The sequence below is a fragment of the Sciurus carolinensis genome, chromosome 1 (genome assembly GCF_902686445.1).
Source record: "Sciurus carolinensis chromosome 1, mSciCar1.2, whole genome shotgun sequence".
Classification (NCBI taxonomy): domain Eukaryota; kingdom Metazoa; phylum Chordata; class Mammalia; order Rodentia; family Sciuridae; genus Sciurus; species Sciurus carolinensis.
Window position 1 is genome coordinate 164,594,731 of NC_062213.1, and position 19,402 is coordinate 164,614,132.

Here is a 19,402-nt window from a genome sequence, read left to right on the forward strand (position 1 = left end):
CACAAGGGGACATTCCTTTTCTGATCATATGATCTATTTTCTGTTCTCCAAGAAGTGACACTCTGGGAATATGTCGCTCACCTTTCCTTCTGCCTTGTTTCCCCCTCTAGTTAATTCTCAGGAGTCCTTTCAGACCTGGCTTAGGCGCCAGGCTGCTGGGACGGGGCTGGGCTAAGATTTTCTAGATTCCTGCCCCATCTGTGCTTTGCCTAAGTTTTGATCACTCACACGGTGTGAGGAGAATCATGACATCTGGCTTTTCAAACCACTGAGGCTCAGGAAGCAGGTACGTCGTGCCTGTCATATGGTAGCAGTTGAAAAAATTACATTCTGCCTTTCTCCTCAAGGGAGCCTCTGTTGTCATAGTTCCATATGCTAGATTTGATGTCTCTGCACACGCTTAGTCAAGACTCTCTTTGTCCCTCTCCACATCCTTATTCAAATAGTTCCTCATTTGACCCAGCTATCCCACTCCTTGGCCTATACCCAAAGGACTTAAAATCAGCATATTACAGAGATACAGCCACATCAATGTTCATAGCTGCTCAATTCACCATAGCCAGATTGTGGAACCAACCTAGATGCCCTTCAGTTGATGAATGGATAAAGAAACTATGGCATATATATACAATGGAATATTACTCCGCAATGAAGAATGATAAAATTACGGCATTTGCAAGCAAATGGATGAAATTGGAGAATATCATGCTAAGTGAGATAAGCCAATCTCAAAAAACTAAAGGATGAATGATCTTGCTGATAAGCGGATGAGGACATATAATGGGGGGTGAGAGGGGTTAGCGTTAGGGTTAGGGTTAGGTTTAGAGTTAGGGATAAGGAGGGTGGTAAGAATGGAAGAAAAAAGGACTGTATAGAGGGAAAAGAGGGGTGGGAGGGGTGGGGGGAAGGGAAAAAATGAATCAAACATCATTGCCCTATGTAAATTTATGATTACACAAATGATATGCCTTGACTCCATGTACAAATAGAGAAACAACATGTATCCCATTTGTATACAATAATAAAAAAAAGTGATACTGTAAAATATTTGATGATATACAAAAATAAATAAATAAAATAAAATTGTTTTATTCTATTCATTCTTTCAGTACTTGAAACTAAATTAATTCATTCAGAAAAATCTTATGTCTGCTCTCTCAGTTTCAACTAAGTGATCCCAGACGTGTGATGTTCAAAATTTTCTGGTCTCAAAAATCCATTAAACTCTTGAACATGATGGGGGAATCTAAAGTATTTTTGGTTGTTTATATCAATTTATATTAGAAATTGAAACTGAGAAATTATAAAAATATTTATTGTTTTTAAAAAACTCAATAAATTCATTGCGTGTTTACAGAAATAATGTTTTCAATGAAAAATAAGCATATCTTCTAATGTTTAAACACTTAATGAGAAGTGTGGTATTTAACATTTTTGCAAATCCCTGATACCTGATTGAATAGCAGATACCTAGATTCTCATATCTGGTTCTGCAGTTAGAATTTGTACAATATGTCATGTGAAGTTTATAAAGAAAGTATAGCCTCATACAGATTTGTAGTCATATAAAGGACTAATATTTTTCTCACTTTTTCAGATAATTATGGGTATTCTTTGATACTACACCAAAACTCAACAAGTGACAAGTTTTAAAAGTTAGTTGCAATGTGAACTCTGAAACCATATCAATAAGCTTTTTGAGTTCCCTTACATTGAAATTCTTAGTATATTTTTTCCTTTTGAATGGCTATTTTTCTCATGCATAATTTTGTAACATCAGGCTCTGACCATATGGAAAATATCAGTTCACTGAGTTATGCACATTTTGAAAATGTTGACTTATTTCATTATACAATATCAAGAAATTACATTCCTTGCTATCACCACACCTCTCCCCGTCCTCTCTCGCTGGGTACTAAACCCAGGCTGTCACATGTGCTAGGTAAACCCTTTACCTCTGAGCAATACCCCAGCCCCTCACACCAATCTCATCAGAAAAGTCTGTAACTATTTGTATGATGTCAAGCTCATGATGGCAGATGTGAGTTTTCCAAAATTTTAGTTTTTGCTTGCAAGCTTGAGTTTAATCATTGGCAACAAATGCCATGAGCTGTTTCCTTGAAGTTACAGACTCTTTTTATTAATTTTGGAGAAAATGTATGACACATGCCTAAGTCTGCAAGACCATAGTCTGTCAGTTGCTCTTTCAAGTAATAAAATTAATATTTTTAATGCTCCTTCAGGGGTCTCTTTAAGTGAAATTGACTTTTAATTTTGCTTTTAAGCTGTGAGTGCATGGTATTAAAGAATACAACCACTATGTATGCCCTTTGGTGCTACCGACATGACTCTTGCTAAGGCACCAGCATTTTTATCTGCTGTGGCTTCGCACCATTAGTTCAAAAGTGTCCGAACAAATGTTGACTCGGTGAAAAAAGCGAATAACTTCTTTATATTATAATGCAAATATTATTTGCCTTATAGACCCCTGAGAGTCTCTTGGGTATTCCCAAGAGTCAATGGACCATATTTTTGAGAAACATTGTTAATATATTTTGTCTTACAAGGTGAGGTGGCCTCAGCTCTTGGTTACACATCAAGCCCAACTTGAGAGCAGTCCCTACTTTCCTTTGACAATGACCATGGCTTCTTTTCCAGATGACATCTTCCCTGTATGTAATTGGTGACTACATCCAAGTAAACATGTGGAAAATGAGAGTGAGTGGGTGTGAGGGCTCGGAGGGAGTTACTTGTTTAGGGGATGATGAGAGTTCAGTTCTGGAAAAAGTTCAGCTCTGTGAGTGTATATTTCTGGTCTTCAAAATATTACCACATACATGCTGTCATGCAATTTATAATGTGCCTGAGGGAGGCAGCTTGATGCAGTGAAGATACATGGGCTTTGCCGTCAGCCAGGCTTGGGTTCCGATACCCGCTCAGTGATCTCTATCATGTTCCTTGACCTTGCTAAGTCTTTTTTTTTTTTTTTATTGTAAACAAATGGGATACATGTTGTTTCTCTGTTTGTACATGGCGTCAAGGCATACCATTTGTGTAATCATAAATTTACATAGGGTAATGTTGTTTGATTCATTCTGTTATTTTTTCCCTTCCCCCCCACCCCTCTTTTCCCTCTATACAGTCCTTCCTTCCTCCATTCTTGCCCCCCTCCCTCACCCTAACTCTAACCCTAACACTAACCCCTCCCACCCCCCATTATGTGTCATCATCCACTTATCAGCGAGATCATTCGTCCTTTGGTTTTTTGAGATTGGCTTATCTCACTTAGCATGATATTCTCCAGTTTCATCCATTTCCCTGCAAATGCCATAATTTTATCATTCTTTATGGCTGAGTAATATTCCATTGTATATATATACCACAGTTGACTTTGCTAAGTCTTATATCCTATCTGGAAAATGAAATTACAGTGCCTAGAATATTGCTATGTTTGGCATTGAAAGGCTGGGATACTGAGCAGATGCTATGATGAGCTACATCACCAGCCCATTCCCCCTTTTTGGGAATAAAGAACTTATTTCTCTTACTGCTGGGGTGATGCTCAAGATGGCTCTCAGTGCCAGTCCTCCTTGCCCAAGTTCATACCTCCTCTCAAGGGGCATCCTGCCTCCTTTGACTGATTGATGGACCATCTACTTCATCTCAATTGCATAGCTTCACATGGGTCAGCTGAGACATTTCAGGGACTATAACACAGCTCAGTTTCTCACTCTGCTCAACCCTACATCTTTCTCCTTTTCTACAAGTGCCATTCTGATGACGTATTCTATTACTCTGAAATGAAGTCCTACATGCATGTTGATCTTCAATTCAGAGCCTGGTTCTGGTGAACTCAAACTGAAGCAGAACTTTTCTTAATATTATAATTATTATTTATAATCCTCTACTCCCTCCTATGATAGGTGGGCCCTAGTAACTGGAAGTCCCTTTTAGCTGAGTAGTCTGAAGACTGTGAGAGTAGGATTTGGAGGCTGAAGGCAGGATAGTATTCCAGCTAACTCCATACTGACCTCCATGATCAAAGGACAGGCAGAGCGTTTGCAGGAGGAAGAAGTTGAGTTGTGAAAAGAGAAGCAGTAGGGAAACTGGGAAAGGAGAAGAGAAACCTCCTGGAGGAGAAGAGTAATAAAAGGAGGCTTGGGGTGCAGGCAGTGCTGATGAGGATATTCATATAGCAAGTATTCTGGAACCAGCTTTCTTGGGTATGAGTCTCAGTTCTCACACTCGGCAAGTTACTTTATACATTTGTGCTTCATTTGTCTCATCCACAAAATAAGAACAGTAAAGACATCTATTTATAATATGACTCTGAATAGTAAATGAATTGATTAGAAATTAGAAGATGAAAAAATTGGTTTTCATTCCTCACTCCCCACTGGAAAGTTGGAGCATACACCAATCATAGTACTAAAATTTTATGCTGTGACTGTATATAGGTTTGGTACTTGCATAGAAGATAGAATTCCTTAGGGTCATGTGGAAGAAAGTGTAAAATATCTGCAGAAATAACATTTAAGAAATCATGGGATAAGTAGGAGCTTTCCCAGAAGGAAAAATAGGGTAAGACAGAGAGAATAGTCTTAGATATATGATCTACTAGAGACCATGAGGATTCCTAATGGTATTGATTGGTTTGGCAATAAATACCAATAATCATTCTTTTTATCTCTCTTCCTCTCCCTCTATCTTCTCTAATTTGTAAGAACTTGGGTCTTGGATACATTCTTTATGAGATGGAGGAGGACATTTTTATACTAATGCTTTATGTCATAACAGCAGGTATTCCTTCTCACACCAAACACTGCAACCTGCTTTTAGCTTGCTGTTATTTCCTGGTCAACCTACAACTTGAGAACAGTCTCTAAGTGGAAGACATTTGAGAGGTTTAATACTTAACAGTTAGACGAAGTGTATAGCTCATTCTCTTCACTATCTCACAGGTGGATAGTTTAAGGAGAAGAACTGTGGCTTTGGGATGAAATACACATGGAATTATTCCTACTAGTTGAGTGAACTGGGCAGTCATTCAGCTTTGATTATGTTAACTGTTGTGTGGAGGTGATTATTATCTCATAGAACACTTGAGAGAATTCAATGTATCATTAAATGTCAACTTGATACAATGCCTAGTGTGTATTAGGGAACTAGATAGTATTAGGTCTTCTTTTATCTCCTTACAAACATAAAAACTGGTGGTTTTCAGATATGTGCTAGTTGATATGGGGTCTGGATTGGCCTCTTCTGCCTCCAAGTTAAAATTAAACCATATAGTTTCTTTGATGCACCCAATTCAGACTATCTACAAGTAGAGAACCACAACACACTTTTAATGGTAAACAGTAAGATTTTGAGTCAGTTATGTAAATCAGTTTCAGCAATTTTAGAAGGGTATTTGTCATGAAATGTTAAGCAATATTCTTATTTGCATTCTCAACATTATCCATTCACCCACCTTTTTCCAATCATTTAAGGATATTACAGTTTTTATTGACACATTTTTGTAAGCTATTCCAAATTCTTTGCAGAAGAGCAGAGGTATAGAACACATAAACAAAGCAGTGAAATGAAATACAATAAATAGCCAAAGGATTTATCCAGGGCAACTTTCTGCCTCATGATGTGCTTTGCATCTTAATAGGCCAAAAGCCTTGAGAGGAACATACCATTTTAATGACCAAATGCAACTTGACCTTTCTTGTATTTTTCTACCCACAAGGAAAATATCCAAAGAACAAAACTTTTTGATATGGAACAAATTCTTATTTTTATCTGGCACATAATTTTTGTGGGCTTGACAAAGACAGAGGAAGAGAGACTCGCCGAGGAGGGCCAGGGGAGCAGGGGGCACCTACTGTGCACCTGGCATTTCTGGCTCTGTCTCCTGCTGGGGCACACAGTTGCAGGCAGGGCTGGACATTTTCGATTGCACACTCTTGCTTTGTCTGTAGCATTAACCCTACGAGCCTTCTCCACTCTTCCATGACACTTGGCAGGTATCTCCTTCCCCAACCCTGGGATGAGAGGACAAACTGGTAGAATCAGTTGACACAATCTCTATCAGAAGCAACCGGGCTCCTCTGATCCTGAGCCAATAACGCACAGCACACAGGATGGCTGAAGTCCAAGGTTGCTGTGCATTAGCAGATGGGAGGGGAATTATCAGCATAGAAATACAACCAAGCACCATGTGGATGGGTGACAAGATGTCCTCTGGCCAGAGGAATAGATTACATACCAGCACTGCCTTGGCTTACTGCCCCAAAGAAATACATAGCAATCCACACTCAGGGAAAATTCCATGAAATAGCAGAGCAGGAACATCCTGAAGCCAATGGCAACATATTCCAAGAAAAACATCCAATGAACCAAACCCCAAACAACACAGACCTCAGAAACGTAAATAAAAATTAACTGAAAAAGGAAACTTTCAGAGTCTTGGGAAGGAACACAACAGATTAAGTGACCACAAAACACGAAAACACCAACTAGTTATTTACCCACTGCTTTGTGGTAAACATGAGGCCTGTAGTCTCCAGGAGGTTATTTCTGGGCGCCAATGACTTAGCACATAAGCCAGCAAGAGGATGGACTTTATTTTCCTCCAGGGCAAGTGGCATTTATGATGGGCCTGAGAACCAAAAGGAAGTTCCTTTGAACCTCTGAGTCTTACAGCTATTTATAAGGAGGAGAGAGGAGCCAAGGGTGGGAAAAGCACTGGCCTTGAAATCAAATGACTTGGGTTTGTATTCTCACCCTGCCACTCACCGAGTTGGATGAGCTTCTTATCCCAGCTGAACTTCAGTTTCCTCACTGGAAGAAATGAAGGGATAATAACAATTATCATTCCGTCCCCACAGGGTCGATCTGAGTTTTAAGTGAGAAAATAGATGTAAAGAGCAGTCAGGTACAACACCCTGGCCATTCATTATCATGGTGGTTGTTGCTATCGTGGTTCCCATTTCATTTATCTAGGATTGTATGAGAATTAGAATCTACCTAATTCTGGCCATGGATTTTTCCTTTAGTGAATCTAGTGGTAGTTGAGGTATGCTCCCTTGAGCTTCTTATTTCAACCAATTTGAGTGCAATCTGTAACCATCCACATTCTTGGGAGTTTTAGTCAATATAATTTAAATTTGTGTTAATGACTTGGAATCAAAGTTCTGGGCACCTTCTATTGTTCTAAGTAGCTTAGAGTCAGTTCCGTTGTTTTGTATTCTCTCCTTCTATGACTTGAAGCGTAACCTCAACCACTGACCTGTCTTAATAGCTCCTCCTCCCTCTATTCTGCGTGTCGTGTCTATTTCTCATTTGGTCAACATCAGAATTGTTAGAACATGGGCAACAACTTGTCAGGTAGTCTCAATTTAGAATCTTAGTAATAAAATGCAAGGCATTCACATAGGAACTTTGAGAGTACTGTGATGGAGTCAGACACCCTTTTTGACTTGAGATCAGAGTGGAAGGTGTTAGAAAACTGACCTCAGAGTGAGCAGGTGGTGCCTGTGTGGGGATCACTTGGGATATATTTAGTCCCTTCACATCTCTTTCACATTTTGATGTAGGTAGATGCAAGTGTGATCATCACAGTTAAGAGTCAGCAAAGAACAAAGCCAGAGTTGGAAGGATCAATATTAGGAGCATGGAAGTATCTTGAGAACCCATGGGACAAATAATGTGTGTCAATTCACATATATTCTTAGGCTGTTTTCACTAAACCATATTCCCTGTTTAGACCCAGAGTCGGTCAGTGCAGCAATATTAGCTATTAGATTGATTTCTTCTCTGAACTGACTCATGGTGCTAGTGCTAATTTTTCCTAAACAAACTGTTGTTCAAGCATTACAACCTCCATGATGGGATTATGATAGAGTCAATAAGAAATTAGTGCCAGGGACAACCTTGAAATTCGTGCAACCCAGTGAATCCCAATGCTACTATAAAGATGCATATTAGTCAAATTTTCGAAACTCTGTGGGAAAACAAGAAAAAGAAATGAGGATCATAGGATTCAGCAGCAATTTTCTATCAAGTTAATTTATTCAATTTAAAGAGGTGTTTTATGTTGTGAAATATTGCTTTTCCTTCTTTTCTGATGTTCTTTTCCTTTTATTTGGAATGACAGTAATGGTGAATGGCAATTACGCTCTTAAAATCTATTTATTAAATATAACAGTTGATCATATTACATTAGGCTCCTGTTTTGTGACTGTTTCGTTTGTTGGTTATTAGTTGGTTTGATTTATGAATTTGCAAAAGTTTAAGAACTTTAGATTTATCTTAACTCCTTCATTTTCAGATGGGGGAATAGACACATCATGAAAATTGGTAAAGTTCATACAACTAGGAAGTTGTAAAGTAAGACCCAAACCTGGGCACAGTGTTCTCTGCTCTCTAGTCCTTTACTCCAACTGGTGGAGTGTTTACTATTATTACCATTTCTATGGGAGGAGAGAAAGGAAACTTTGGAAGAGGAAGTGGTTGCAGAAAAGGGACTTCTATTTCTCAAATGCAATGATGTGCCAGAGACTAACGCCTCATGGATGTTATTTTGCTTATTTTTTACAATAACCCTAAAAGGAAAACAATGCACATTATGACTGAGGAAACTAGGTTCTGAAGTGTAAAATCTTTCCCGCAAAAGATAAATCTTATGTTAATGTGATTCAGAGATTTTATTAAATTGTAAAGTGATAAGCAAATATTCTATGACTTAAAAAAGAAGAAAACTATTCAACTCAAACAATCCTGTGAGGCTGGTTATCATCATCTGTATTTCACAGATGAGAAATTGAAACTAAAAGAGTTTAAATGTCTTATCCAAAGTCATGTATTTGGCAATTTGCTAAACTGCAACTGGATTTCTGACTCCTAGTCCTGTCTCCCTTTTGCTATACTCCACGAGGGATGGCTTTTTCTGGAGAAGAGAAATGGTGCACCCGAGAAACCTTAGTCTGCAAAGGATCATGGCCAATAGGCCACAGTTGTAGCTTTGGAAAGGCAGGAGCAAAGAAGAGTTGATGGAGACACCAGACGCGAAAGGGTCATAAGTTCTGGGCTTTCCAATAATAAGCCATTCTCTTCCAGATGATTTTAATAATCTCCAGCACATGTGTTCTAACCCCTTGATGCTGTACAATATGTGTAACCAAATAAAAGATCTCTCCAGATTTGGAGATTTACTGTTTGTGATGGGAAAAGGCCAACCAGATGACATCATTTATATTCCAAATATGAGCTGCTGCCAAGCCTGGTGATGTTAAGCTGGAGAAATTGATCCTCAACATTATTCTATGAAGGAAAAAAGAAAAAAAGGGTCTTGGCCTAGATGGTGTCCTTTTAAAATTTTTATGTGAATATGAAGTCTGGTTTAATAAACTTCTATTTTATCCAGGATTGCTTATGTCCAATGTGTGGGTTGTGTAGGCACACGTTTACTTCCATGTAACTGGATTTACCAGGTTGGGGGCATGAGAGTTACCAATTCTTGTTGATGTTGAGAGGGTAATTGGTGGGGGTTGGTCTGAAGCTCATCTGCTCTTTAATAGTAGAGTTCACAAGTAATATCAGGGGTGTGGCCTCTTGTCCAAAAGAGAAGGTGCCCAGCTGGTAATGATTCAGAAGACCTTCAATCCATCCTTCAATCCATCCTTCAACTTCTTCCTTCCTAACACAGCCATGATTTCCTTTAGGTATCCATATACTCAAAAAATCATAAGACACAGAGAAATTTGATACCATTCCAGTTCCAAAGGCAGGTCTTGGTTAATATAAGTCAATAAATGCATGACACACTCCACCATGATCATCAATTCAGTGACCTGTGAGTCATGAGACAAAGGATAGGTCTTACGTTTCATGCTCAAGGAAAAGGTTTTCTTCTTTTTCCAGTGGATAATCAAGAAGTAGATAGTCCTAACTGTGGCGGAGATCCATTTGACAGTGTCAAAGGAGTCCAGATTTAGGACGAGGCCAGTGCTGAGGACGGCTAAATAGAAAAATGGGAAAAGGTAATGTGTTTGCTCCCATCACTGAGACTCTGATTGTGCTATGCTCCCCCATCCCAGCATGTCCTCATGTGTAGATAACACATTTCCTGATTATTAAGTCACCTTATAAAGTTTCTGTTGCTTGCAGCTGAAAGCCTTCCATCTGTTGGGAGTAGGAACAAAACTCAGGGGAGTTCCATCAATCACTCAAACCACACACCCTCATGACACCCTCCAAGACGAGGGTCTTTGATTTGTGTTGAGTGGCCTACTGCATGCAACTGCTACCATACTCAGAGGGATTTTCTAAAACAAAAGCTCCTCATAATACTCCCTGCTTCTTGACCTGGCCTCTGCCACCCTTCCAGCCTCGTCTGCAGCCGGACTCACCAGCCACTCTTCCGTCTTCCTGTCATTGGGATATGCCATGCTTCCTCTCACTTCAGACCTGGCCTGTGCTTTCACACTGCTGGTGACAATCTCTACTTTACCACCTCCTCCCCGACTCGCTGTCCTTCAGGTCCTGGCTTTGGCATCACTACCCCCAGGAAGCCTGGCCTCCTTTGGTCCTTCTAAGCCTTCATAGCACTCTGTCCACCTATCAGAGCACCTTTCACACTAGATGGAAATGACTGGTCATCTCTGTTGGACTCTTGGTCCAATAAGAGCAGGAAACATCTGTTCTGTTTACAGTTTTGTCCCTAGGGCTTAACACATAGTTGGTATTACATAAAATGTTTGATGAAAGAAGCCTAATTAATCACCTAAAGCTATTGAAATATTCCCCATCGCCTAGTGCCTGAACACTTCAGAATGGTTTTCAACAATCTGGCTCAGACTTGCCTGCCGTTCAGACTCCTCTCCTGTTACTTACCCCAAATTTCTTACTTGAAGTTCACTGAATCATACGTCCTCTGCTGTTTCAGGTTTCAATACCCACGGTGAGCATCTTGCTACTTCCTGATCTAACCACTGTTGTATAGTTCTGCTCTGTAATTTTGGGAGGTTGCTGTGAATCACAAAATGAGTAGAAGTGTGTTTGAATTCCTCTCAGCATGTTCTCAGTTGTGTGACATTGGGCAGCATACTTAAACCCATGCCTAAAATGTGGGGAAAAAAACTGTATCCCATGGGATTGTTGTGGGTCTATGTGAAGAAATGAATAAGAAACTACCTGGCACAAAGTTCGAGCATAAGTTGTTGGAATCAACCCCTTTGATGAGTCATTGTTGAACTCTGCCTTCTGTTCTCAGAATCAGTCACCAATTTAATTCTAAATTATTGCTTTGTAAAAGTAACATGGAAGAATAAAAATCGAGCATCAATCTTGACTTCAGAAACAAAATGTCTCTCAGAAGGAATGAAGTGGCTTTGCTGAGTCTCTGTTCTTTTAAGTCTGGAGAGTTTTGGGTTAGTGAAAGTGCTGTTTGGGGTTAGTGGGAGTACTTTTTGGGAAGTTATTTGGTTTGGCTAAAATGGTTACTTCGTTATGGCTGAACCTGCAATTTCCAGGAAGTAACTGAGTTCCCACAGCTTCAATAACAATTGCAGAACCCATAGGGCAATCCTTCAAGTCCTGATGAGAGCACTGTGGCAGGTGTTTAGTGGTGCTTTTAAAATGCTGCTGGGCAAGAGCTGAAGTGCTGGGTGGAAGCCCATTGAAAACTTTCCTGACTGGGGGAGCTATGCTCTCTAAGTTTGCAGAAGGAGCTGGACTAAGTGTGCTTGCAACTGCTTCCTATATTCCTGGGTTCTTTGGAACCAGAGAACTGGATTTGAATATTGGCACATTCACCTATTACCTTTATGATTTGGAGCATGCTAACCTTTTGGAAACTCAGCTTTCTCATCTATAAAATGGGGATTATATCTGTCCTGCCTGTCCTGAAGAGTTTTTATAGTAATGGAATGAGATCCTTGATGCAAGAATCAAATAAAATGCAGATGGCTTAGCAGGTGTTCAACAAAGGTGACTCTATTGCTAATCCTTCATCATTATTAGAAAGTATATATTTGTTGTAAATTGACTTTGATCGTCTGGGTATGTGGTGGGAGGGGCAGCTCCATTTAGATCAGATTTAGAAGCCACAAGAGAGAACGAATATAATACAAGCATGTTCGGAAACACCGTCACTCACATTTTAGCCTGCTGAAAGCTTTAGCCGTGAGAGGTTGCTCCTACATAAAGTCTAAATGTTAAGATCTAGGGCACATCTAGAGCACCATGGATGAGACAAAGCAGAGGAAGGATGAGAGAGGATGGGGCACATTCTCCACGGAGGGAGGAGTGAGAGTGGGTTTTCACAGAAATGAGGTGAGGAGAATGGAGGTCAATGTGGAAATGGAGGCAGAAATGATGCCCTGAATTTCAGCTTCTTCATCTGTAAAATGAAGAGGTGGGATGAGATATTTCTAAACTGTGGACTGCCAAGTTGTTTATGTTCTCTTCATGAGATCAGAGGTGAGGAGAGATAAAAGAAAAACCAGAGCAGGGAGAAGATGAGATACAATCACTGCTAGGAGCAGGAAGGAGCAGGGTAGACAGTAATGTTTTGGGTCTTTGGTTCATAGACTTGCCTCATCAATTAATTAAGGTTTCTTCCCATACTTTCCTTTCTCTTCCATCTCCTTTTCTTTCTTCTTTCCTTTTTTTCCCCTCTTTTTAAATTAAGAGTCAACAAATAAGGAAGCTTTCAAAAAGAATGGACTCAACAAACATTGTTGGAAGAGTTTCAAGCAGTTATACTGAGGGCTGGGGACATGGGGACGGCAGTGGTTAACCTACAGTCCAGTTGGGAGAGACAGAGACTACGTATGGCCGTTTTCATGTGGTGAGTTCTGTGAAACAGGAAGCCCAGGGCATGTGGGATGTCTGAGGAAGCCACCCTGGTGGCATATGTCAAGCAAGCCCTCCCTAAGGTGATGCATATGCCGAGGCTCAAAGGTGAAGGAATTAGCCTATAAGGAGAGGTGAAGGGCAGTGTACCTGTTCAGAGCAGAGGCCCTAGAAACTCAGCTTTATTCCTTTGAAATGCTCTTGGGACAGAAACATGGAAATCATTCCAAACCGTTGACTTGGGTGGGTTTATTTTGGATGTGCTCATCGCTAAGTACATATTTTTCTAGGATTTGTGAGGAGATGAATTTCCATGTGTGCTGTACTTCGGCATGTCTCCTCGGGGTGTTTATTTACTGTGCTTTATTCCCTAACCTAGCAGGGCGTCACAGCTGGAGGCAGCTGGTGGTAAATAAATAGCTTCCATTACCCAATCCCATCACCATCCTCCATTCTATTTTGAAAACAGTCTCAGCCCATAAGCTCCTCTGCCCTCAAGTCCATGGCAGGGTCTAAACCCTGCAGAGCAGCAGGAGTGTGTCCTCTTAAAGATTAAATGGAGGTGTAGGGGACAGTTTAGGGCACCATGGCATTCAGAGAGTCCTTCCTAGGAAAGCCTCATCAATCATCAAAGCTTGATAAAAAAAAAAGGACACAAACATAAACAAATCAAACTTTTCATATTGTAGTCTATCCTGAAGGGGATTTGGGAGCAATTTAATGAGACTTTCTTAGGTGTTCTTTGCCTTCACACTTTCTATCTCATTTGATGACTTTCTGTTCGGTTTGTCAAACCAATGGTGAATGCATGCAGAGTGTGCACCAAGTTTCTGTCTCTCCGAATGCCAATGTAGGAGAAATTCTCATAGGGACTCACAATTTAACGACTTCATCATTTCCAAAACTGCAATTTAGTAAGGGAGGCGGAGGCTTACGGAAGCTCCTAAACACATTAGAATTACAGGCTTTGGTTATATACCATACAACCTGAGACCTGCTCCTTCCACTTTGTCAGAGAGGAGTCTCTGGCATGCAGGACGGGTACAGAACTCACTCAGATAGTTCGTAAAGGAGAGTGAGAAAAGTCTTATATTCTTGACTTAGCAAACTCCAAGGGAGCTCTAAAATGGGAGGCTGAAAATATACATTTGAAGGTGGACACGGTATTTATTCAGTGAATTATTGAATATTCGTAAAGGTCAAAGTTATTTGTCCAAAGGAGTAAAACTTTGAATAACTATTTCCTCTAACTGTACCTCTCTTCCTAAGTTTATTGGCCTGGAGTGGTGTTGTTATAGAGGTGCTTACACACTCTTTACACTAGGCACTGTTTTTAGAACTTATCAATTTATACACAGGTAGCGCAAAAGAGAACTTATTACATGTTAGCTCCCTCCCCTGCCCCAGTTTTCTTCCTTTTCTGGCTCTGGAGCTAGAATGGATAAAGAGTCTATAAAAATGGATAGAGAGTGATTAATGTGTAATGTTAGGTATTTTTTTTTCTTTCAGGCCAAAGGGATTAGAAGATCTCCTTTGCAATTCTAAAGGCTTTGAGGTCATAGAACACCACACGAAACAGAGTCATAAAATCTCATCTCAGATTTTTCTTTCCTTCCAAGCTCTAAGAGCATGACAAGAATCCTTCTAAGTGTATCCAACAGGAGTCGTATGTGGCCACCTGCTGACCCCGTTGCCACCCTGTTCCTCTTCTTACTACCTCTGTGTGGCTTCTCTCCTACCCTGCGTGTTTGGTCCTGCCTTCTACATGGAAGAAAAACCCAGCATTCCAATCCTCTTTCTTCATCTGTAAATTTGGAATAACAATTTCTTCTTTGAAGGACAAGAGACCCTGTGAGGATTAAATGAGATCATGGCGCATGTACTTCTTGATAGTGAACAAGTTTTCAACAGGGTCATTCTTGGTCCATGTCCCTGAACCTGAAGTTCAATACTCAAAACTGTTGACTTCAGGGGTAATTTGAAGTGCCCTAGTTAAGTGTATATATTGACTAAGCTACTGCAAGTCAGCCTGCTTGATAATTCTGCAGTGAGAGTATGCTTTATTTTTAAAGACTTGGTCTTTTAAAAAATGTTATTCTGGAATGAGTCAGACGTCATTACCCTGTGTACATGTGTGATTACATGAATGGTGTGAATCTACATCGTGCACAACCATAGAAATGAAATGATGTGCCCCATTTGTACACAATGAATCAAAATGCAGTCCGTAAAATTTTTTTTTTAAATTTTAAAAATGTTATTCTTGGGCTGGGGAGATAGCTCAGTCGGTAGAGTGCTTGCCTTGCAAGCACAAGGCCCTGGGTTCGATCCCCAGCACCGCAAAAAAAAAAAAAAAAAAAAAAAAAAAAAAAAGTTATTCTTAAGAAGAAAACCTCACTTTGTTCTCAAATAAGAGCCTGTGGGTCCCCCTCGATTTCCTGCCTTCCTCTGGTTGATGCCTTCCTTTCTGCTGTTTGGGAATGGGCCCTGCAGCCTGTACATCTTGCCAGGCAATGGGATGCTGGCCTGACCTGCCTTGCCAGTGGCCATTAGTAATGGTCCTGGCTAGCACAGTTGACAGTTGAGCTCTCCTTGAGGTCCAGATGAGACTGGATCCAACCCTGGCTGCCTGCTTTTCCCAATATGCCCGTGGCTCTCAGAGACTGAGGCGTTCCTGGCCACATCCAGGTTTCCTGTTTCATGTATCACCTAAGCACTTTCATCTTCTGTCTGTTCTGCTTCATGCTGACCCTTTGCTTTGATTTCTCTACAAAAGCACCTTAGACCCTTCATATTTGTGGTTCATTAACTGAAGATTAAGAGAGGATTCAGAAAAAGAAATTCACATTGCAGCACTCTAAACTCCTTCAAATTTATCATGAAGTTTGGGTTGATCAGGTCATTGTTTAGCAAATATCCATTTCCTATCACTCTCCCCTCCTCTATCAGAGGTCTCCTTTCCCATTCCATTGATAAGGGACTTCATCATGTGAGTTGCTTTGGCCAGATGAATGTTATCAGAGGGAACACAGCAGATGCAGGAAAAGTGGTTCGAGATAGGCTCTAGCTCTTACAATTCTGCTACTATGAAGAGGAAAATGTGTGCCTGTGACCCATTTGTCACAAAAGGATGATAACCTTGTGTTATAATCCTGGAACAAATGCATGACTGGGAACCATGCCTGGCTTAGATTAGCCAGTTTTCAGCTGACCCACAAATGTGGGGACAAGGAATAATAGCTTATTGTCATTTTGAGTTTGGGGGTTATTTGTTTTGCAGCAATATCTGACCGATGCAAGACCTCATGGTTCTTAAAAGTCTCTTGACAAACTTGGCACTGGGGAGTATCCACTTTAATCTTGCTCCTGTACAGTGGCCTGGTCTCACACCATTTCACAGCTGCTCCCTTTTCCCCTTCTTCTCACCAATCTTCTCTTTCAGGTACCTGCAAACACCTATTAATTTTGAATGCAGTTCACATTATTTCTCTTTTCATGCCTTAGCTTCTGCCTCTGCATACCCCAGAGTGGTACTTTCATTTCAAGCAACTTTAAAGAATTTTAATAAACAAAAAAATTCTCCCAAGGAGAAATGCTTGTGAGACCTGTTAGAACAATAACATTTTTCCCTTATCTATCATCTGCTCCCATTTTTGACCCTCATCTCAAATCTGAGCTGTTGTTGCTCCTGAGAGTATTTCAGCAATTTTGTCCAGTGGCAGCCAAATCTGGCTGGTCTGTCCTTGCTTAGCCCATATTTTTGTAAGTATTCCCATTGACCTAGATGTTTAAACTACTTGGATAGCACATGCCCTTAAAAAGCATTATAAAACCTCTTACTTTGCCCCTCCATTTGGTCTTTTTAAATTTTTTTTCCTTTCCATCCAAGTATCTGTGCAGCTCTAAATCCTTTGGCTTTTTCTTCTACTCTTTCGTTCTCTGTCATTGATTTTGACCCTGATATGTTCTCATCTTCTGACCCTGGCCATTGCACATCTTTTCTCTTTTCCCCTTATATTCAATGACAAAAAATACCCGCACACTCCAGAACAGTGGCCCAGTTTCCCTGATTAGAAGACTCTCAGATATGGATAGTCAGGTTTCTCCACCACTCAGGGGCTCATGCATGGGGTAGCTGCCCCCTCCAACCCCAGCAAGCTAGACACTGCTGTTCCTGACCCCTGACATTACTGTGCCCAGGATATTTTCTTCTCCATGTTTTGGCTATTTTTTTCTGGCTGATTGTGTCATTTCTGGAGCTTCTACCTTCTCAGACCTCTGCTCCTGAGATGGACCTCTGTCCTATTCCTCTTGATTCTTGGAGCTTCCCAGAAGCACTGGTGGCACCTACCCGTCCAGCCTGGTTTCATGACTTGAATATTGGTCTCCTGTACAAAAGTGGCCCCTCCACAGTTGACTGCCCCATGTTCCCACTGGGATCCACCATGTCCTATACTCAGTGCCTCCCTGCTGTTGGCACATCAGCTGGCTGGGTGACGGGTGTGATTTTACCTTCTCTCAGGGACTCTTATTTACAGTCAGTACCTGAGGGCCTTCTAGATAAGAGATGGAGTCTTTAAACATCCACAGCACTGAAAGGAGATGGCGTCCCTCCCACATATGCAGTTCAAAATAAAATCAAATTAAGCCACAAAACATCAAACTGACAGGCAAGCTGGAAATAAAATTAGTCCCTTCATTTACTGATTAGAATATCCAGAATGTTTACTAGACCTAATCTTTTCTCACATAGTTTTGTTTAAACTATTCGATCATTAGTTAACATTTAATTATCCTTTTCTGCCAATATCCTAAGCACGGGTTCAGTTGGCGGCTATCAGAGCCCACTTCTTTTTTTTTTTTTTAACTTTTTTTTTTATTTATTGTAAACAAATGGGATACATGTTGTTTCTCTGTTTGTACATGGCGTAAAGGCATACCATTTGTGTAATCATAAATTTACATAGGGTAATGTTGTTTGATTCATTCTGTTATTTTTTTCCTTCCCCTCCCACCCCTCTTTCCCTCTACACAGTCCTTCCTCCCTTCATTCTTGTCCCCTCCCTAACCCTAACTCTAACCCTAACACTAACCCCTCCCACCCCCCATTATGTGTCATCATCCACTTATCAGCGAGATCATTCGTCCTTTGGTTTTTTGAGATTGGCTTATCTCACTTAGCATGATATTCTCCAGTTTCATCCATTTCCCTGCAAATGCCATAATTTTATCATTCTTTATGGCTGAGTAATATTCCATTGTATATATATATATATATGTATATATATATATATATATATATATACCACAGTTTCTTTATGCATTCATCAATTGAAGGACATCTAGGTTGGTTCCACGATCTGGCTATTGTGAACTGAGCAGCTATGAACATTGATGTGGCTGTATCTCTGTAATATGCTGATTTTAAGTCCTTTGGGTATAGGCCAAGGAGTGGGATAGCTGGGTCAAATGGTGGTTCCATTCCAAGTTTTCTAAGGAGTCAGAGCCCACTTCTAATGAAAACTGGGGAGCCCACTCCGCTCCTCCTCCTTCCCAAGTCACCTCTTATGTACCTGCCTACTTCCTCTTACCATGTCCTTCCAGAGAGACAGATGCTCTGCTACTTAGGACTTCGTCTCCCGGGGGTAGTAGTAACCACGTAGGTGCTGTGAGTGGCTATTTAACTTGAACTTTCTTAAATCAGGCTACCTCTCTCTCCTATCCACATCCAAAGTATTGGACACCTAATTTCCTGCAAAAGCTCTGGTACTTGTGGGGAAACAGGGCTACCCATGGTGAGGTGGTCTTGCTGAGGTCCCTGGGCAGGGAACGTGCAGCCTGAGGCCAGCAAGGTGCTGAGCTGTGGAGCAGAATGTGCCACAATGGGACCTGAGTTTGCCAGAGAAGATAGCAATAAACCTGGTCTCTCACCTATATAGAGGACTCTACAGTTTATAAGGCTTTTATGTCATTTTACTAAATCCATCCTCACTACATCCAATTTTACATTATCCTAATATTATCCCCATTTCACAAATGAAAAATCAGAGTCCAAGGAGCTTAACTGACACCCAAAGTTACCTAGTGGTATGAAAAACAATGATTTTTGTCAGTTTGGTTCATGTTTGAGATCCATTGTGGCCCATTTCATTTTGCAAAATTGAACAAAGGACAATTTTTCTTCAAATGTATTTATTTTAAGTTATTTGCACATTTAGATTTATATTCTATCTTATCCCAGACAAAATTTAGGCAAACACACACACACACACAGACTCGCACACACATAGACACATATTCTACCCGAACATGTGGGAACTGCTTTTTTGAAAGAATTTTGAACCCAAAACCTCAAATGATTTGTTTAGTTTTTGGTCAACAAACAAGAGCATTTGTGTTTCCATCGCTTCGTTTTGGGGCTTGTTTGCTTTTGCAGGGGGTGAGTAATGTCTAGCAAGCCCTCCTCTGTTGAAATCCAAATATACTCACATTGTGCACTTAGACCAAGCAGGAGGAAGCTGAGACCCAGGAAGCCGGCCAGATGTTTCCACTGCCT